The sequence below is a fragment of the Cucumis sativus genome, chromosome 4 (assembly GCF_000004075.3).
Source record: "Cucumis sativus cultivar 9930 chromosome 4, Cucumber_9930_V3, whole genome shotgun sequence".
NCBI classification, from domain to species: domain Eukaryota; kingdom Viridiplantae; phylum Streptophyta; class Magnoliopsida; order Cucurbitales; family Cucurbitaceae; genus Cucumis; species Cucumis sativus.
The window spans coordinates 18,900,971-18,906,970 of record NC_026658.2 but is presented as its reverse complement, the minus strand read 5'-3'; positions in this window follow the sequence as shown (position 1 = coordinate 18,906,970).

Here is a 6,000-nt window from a genome sequence, read left to right as displayed (position 1 = left end):
TTGGCGAATGGAATGACTTGACTAATGTGTGGTTATGTGAAAAGTATATTTCAGCGATTTGAAATGTTATGTTAAAGTGATTTGATGTGAAAAATAATTTTTATGAGAGATATTTCTCAAAAAGGATTGCTTAAAACCTCACTAAGTCTTTTGCCTTATGTTTTTAAGTTTTCATTTTCAGGTTCAAGGCATTAAGGCCAAGTAGATAATGATTAAGTAGTTGCTACGCACGAGAAGAGCTACCATGCATTTTAGTTAATTGCTCAAGTGTAGTGTTTTTATATTTGGTTAAATGTTGTAATTGATTTTAGAACTCATGATTTATTCCATAAAAGTTCAAGCTTTAGTTACTTCTCTTGTGTTAAGTTGTTTTATTGCCTAAAATATTATTAATATAATTAGATTATTCTTAGGTGATATTATTATGGAGATATTATTTGATATTATTTCCTTAAGTGTATTTCTCTATGGTTATATATAGGCTTGTATCTCTACTAAATAATGAATGAAATATAGATTAATTCCATAAAATCAACAAGTATGACAATAGTTTAAGTTAAGGAAAATAAGCCAATTAACCAAAGCTTAAGGACCTAAAGCTAAGTGTATGAACATGTGACTGGTGAATTATGGCATTGGCTTTTAAAGTAGGAGTGAATGAACGATATTCACCTCCTCTATTAGTTTGTAGAGATTTGATTTTGGTATTGAGTTAGTTTTCAGCTTGGTTTTTGAATTCTAAAAAGGCTTTTATGGCTTCCGATTTGGATTGGAGGAAGTAGATCCAGGTATGACGAGAAAACGTGTCTACAAAGGTGATACAGTAGTGAAATCCATTTCTGGCTGTGGTATGTGATACCATATAAACGCAACTAAAAGATAATTTAAGAAGGGAAGATGAAGAAGAAAAGAAATGATACAAATGGTTTTCTATGATGTATTGATGAAAGGAGCTTTCCATTATATAATAGGAAGAGAATCAAGAAATTGTTTTGATTGAAAAACTAATTAACAAAGTTGTATAACAAAAAAGACAATTTTACACATTGTAATAGTTCAATGGGCTGCCTTAATACCAAGTGTCAATGCCTTCCTTGCTGACTGTGGAGTTTGATTTTGCTAAACTTATTGTTGCTTTTGTTGGATCTAGATTGTGATCTTTTGAAGATTGAATGTTATGGATAATGTTGTCTTTGGCTAACTCTTTGGAGTTTCTTTTTGTCTGTTACTCTAAACGCCCAAGGATGTGTAATAAAGCTATGAATGCACTAGTCAAATTATTGTCTTCTTTTTTCGATTCCTAGCCATGTGCCTTCCTTTTCCTTGGAAGAGCATGATGTCACATGATTATTCTTTGAACCTAACCAACATTCTACAAAGATGTGGAGAAGCACCAAGTTAAGCTTTGGAGGTTTTGAAACTTGCTAGAATTAAAAGGGACTTGAGAGAAGGAAGAAAACGTAGGCAAAGTGCTAAAAGAGTTTGAGTGAATGAGTATAGAAGAGCTTTATTGAGAATTTCCAATAATGATTACTAATCAGACCCCTTTGGGGTATTTATAGAGGTTCTACACCAACATTATACACCTAAACCGTCTCACAAGGTCGGCAACATCATTCTGGAGGCTTATCGGATTGTCATGACATTGTTTTACCGACATACAGAGCTTCTCGAGTGTTTTGAGAGGTTCTAGAGGCTTTTGGACATGTCTGAAAGGATATGTCGAGCGCACAAAGCTTTTCGTGGGTTCTGTCTCCCTCGCGTGTGATCGACACATCGTCATGCTTCTATCTCGAGTCTTCTAGAGATTTCCAGAGATCTCCCAGTCCTTCTAGGCGTGCCCATGAGCACACATCCATCTGAGCCTTGTGTGTGTGTGAATGTCGTGCGTGCCTACCTATGCCATACGATCAAGTGCCTATCTGTCTCTCTCATGCGTGCATCCATGCGTTGTCAGGACCTCACGCATATAACATGCATTTGTATGCTCATTGAGGTGTCATGGCCTTGGTGTGGCCTTATGCTTTACCCTTGGGCTTTTGGACTGTGTAGGACTTCTTAGGCTCCTCTTAAGTTATGCTAAGGAGCCTAACTTCAAAAAATTGGCGGCCAATTTTGGGGCGTGACAATGAGGTGTGCTTTTGGTGGGGTGGGGGTAATACCCTTGTTTAATTTCTTTATCATCTTTTTATTTAATTTGTGTTGAGTAGAATGTTGCTTCTAGTCTGATGCTCTAACGTACTGTTCTTTTTAGAAAAGAGAAAAAGAACTTTCAAAGAAGGTGAAAATTGTCTTAAACACTAAATTGTGTTTACTTTTTTTGTCATTAGTTACTTCTTTAATTGTTTATTGAAGCTTGAATTATATGTACCTAATTTCAAATTATATGTTAAACATTAAATATTATAGTTTAGTTTAGTTGATAAAAGCAATTAAGGATTGATGGTTGGATACTAAAACCCCCTTTCCATGTACAATTATTAAACTAAAATTAACCTTATTTTAAGGTGTGATACCAAATATAAAATGGCATAATCGTTTTTCAGTACAATATGTTGTAGGGATGGGCACATATGGAGCCTCCCATTTTTAGTAGGGAAGCTAAGTTGATGTTAATTTCCAAAACTAAGCTCACTTGGAGTACAAATAGAATAATAATATAATTGTACTTTATAAGTTGAAATATTTAAATAATTCGTTATAAATATAAAAAGTTAGATGGTTTATGTTTAAATGAATCATGTCAAAAAAAAAATATCTCAACCATATTCTCTCTTTCTCTTTCGTACAATTTATTAATTAAATATCTAATAAACTTTCTAAACTTTTAGGGGGTGTTTGGCCCATGCGATTGGAATTAGGGGATTTGGCATTGGTTTGGCATTTGAAGCCAAACCCATGTTTGTCCCCTTGGAATAAAATTTCATGGGTTTGGGAATATGTTTTTTTTTTAAAAAAAATTATTATTGAATTTCATATTTTAGAAAAATTTTCACTTTAACATCTTATCAATGATCGTTGGCAACAATTGTTAGCCAACTTCACGATCAACCATGATGTTCGATCATGATCAATCGATGGTTACTACAATCGATCATTTTAATCTTTAGTTTCAGATCGTCTTGACCATTGATTATCAATCGTCTTGATGGTCCGTGACCAGTCATATTAATTGCTTGTGACCTACAACTTTGAACGTTACTGTCGTAGAGTGAACATCTTAATCGACTACAACTAATCGTTATCATTAATTATCGATCTCATGCCATTAACAAGCGATCATAGTGATCGTCAATAATCAATAGCCATAATCCTTGACGGCTGATTGCCATGATGGTTGGCGACCAAACAATAGTCTTAAAACTGGCGACCGTTGATCGTCTTCACCATTCATCAACGACTGCCTTCGCCAAGGCTTCCTACACTATTTTCCATGGGATTGAATAGTAAACACTATTCAAACTCATTGATTACATTTTTTTTCTAATTCAATTTAGAAAATTTATCGACCAACTCCAAAAACCACCCTAGTGACCATTGTCGATCGACCACTAGGTGTCCTTTCTGACAAACTCAATTGGCGAATTTTCGACCATCACTTTTGCAACTGCTGCTAACCTTGAAAAATTAATAAAAATGTTGCAAACATTAAAAAATTAATAAAAATGAATTTTTGAAAAACTTTTTTTTCCGAGTCATTCCATATATATCTTTGATTTAATCACAATAATATTCTTTTAAATACACATTTTTTTATTATTCTATTTTCTTTTCTTTTGGAGTTTGTTTTATAATATTATTATTATTTCATTTTTTTAATGATATATTTTCTATTCTTTATTTAAAATTAATTTTTCATTCGTTTTAGGAGATTTTGTTTATTAATTTGTTATATTTTTGTGTGAAAATTGATGACCTATTTGCTAGTATAAATCAAATATTAATATATTGGTATTATAGTGAAAATTGTAAGTATATATCACATATATACCGTGGCTTATTTTTAGTTTAATAACATTTTTTATTTTTTTCTTTAGTTAATTTATCTAGAAGACTTAAAACTTATTTGGATTGACTTAATAATTTTTTTTAAAAAAAATCAATTTTATTTAGACATCTTTTGAATAAAGTGGTTTAAAATATTTTGCATGTGTGTCATAGAAAGACAACCATAACTATGGCTAAATGTAACTCTATTTCACTTTCACTTTTGCATGACCCTTTTGGTTATACTTATTTTGAAACATATTAGACAATTTTTAACGTTGTTTAACTAGAACTTTCATAAACTACACACGATTACATAATTTGTTATATTTTGTGAATTATTAATATTCCTACTTAAATCACTCATGTTAATACCACTCATGTTAATGCAAATGTTATCAAAATTGTTGTTGTCTGATATTAAAAATTTTCGATTTTACATTCTTGTCATTAAAATCAATAGAGTAAAGAAATTGAATTAGAGGTACAAAATATTAAAAAGAAAAAAAAAACCAATTAAAATTTTGATACAAAAATAAATTTAGAACGTACAATTAATAAAAAAAAAAGAAAACAAATTAACTAAAGTCAGAAATTCAAAATCAGCATCCTAAACACAAGTATAAGAAAATCCAGATTTTCAAATTATGCACTCCAAACACAGACATTTATAATACTCAGGTATCAGAACTCCATCAAATAAGCCCACATGTATTTATTCAGACATTTGATTCCAAATTTACGCGCCAACGTTTCCTTAATTTTGTAAGAGCTTCTCTCAACTTTTTAAATTTTCTATTGCAGATCTACTATATTCAAAATAACAAAAAAAAAAAAAAAAACTTGTCTAACACCTATTAGATTAAATTTTCAATTTAATAATGATTGATAAAAAAAAGTTTGAAACCTTTAACCTTTGAAACGTTTAGTTTCTAAAAAAGGTTGAAAAACTAAATCTACCCACTTAAAAGTTCAATTTAATATTCGCTCTACACACTTAAAATTCAATTTAATATTCGCTTTCAAGTTTTTCTAAATTATCATGTTTTTCTCCTAAACGATGTTGTACCATTGTACCTAGTATGAACGATCTTGGTATAATACTTGATAATAAAAAAAGAATAATAAAATAAAAGGGACACAATACTTGATAATAGAAAAGGAATAAAGAGAAAACATTGACTTTATGAAAAACACGACCCAAAAGATGAGAGATAACGAAAAATGAATAAATTCTAGAGGAGGAAATGGATAAATTATGGAAGGACAAATGTGAAATTTATGAAAAAATTAATTCAAGTTATACGAAATTCATCATTTTTCTTTTTTTTTTTGTTATAAAGACATAAATATTTTTTGTTTGATTGTATAGAGATAAATTAACCTTTTAATTTATATAATAAGTTGGAGAAGCAATAAGCAAAAAGGATAAAATCCTTTAGATGAGGCATTGTCTTGATGAGTACACACAACATCATTAGCCTAAAGAATTTTCATTTCTAACTTTTTCTTTTGTTGGTCAAACTACTTCATATATCTATCATTCTTCTTTTGTTTTTTTTATCCCCACATTCTTACATCTTTCTTTAATTTTAATTTTAATTTTATGCCATGTAATTTCACATTCAATTTATTTCTTTTATAAGAAAACTCTAATGAATTTTGAGTCACCACATCATTATTATTAATCAATTTGATGGATGTTTGGATTAAGAAATTTAAACATATATATGAATATACGAATGCAAGTGTTTTCAAATGTTTAATTTTATACATTATAGCTTTATGCTTTTTTTTTAATTATTGTTCTTTATTTTTTTGTTTCCAGTGTTTGTCATGAAGAAGGATGTAATAAAATGATCAAGTGGATGATTGAATGTTAGAAAATAGCAAAAATCATCCTATGCTAGAAAGAAATAGCAAAAATTATGTTAATCGTTGAAGGCATAGAATGTTAGAGAATATAGCAGAAATCAATTGTAGGTTATCTTCATTTGAGATGCATTTTACGTA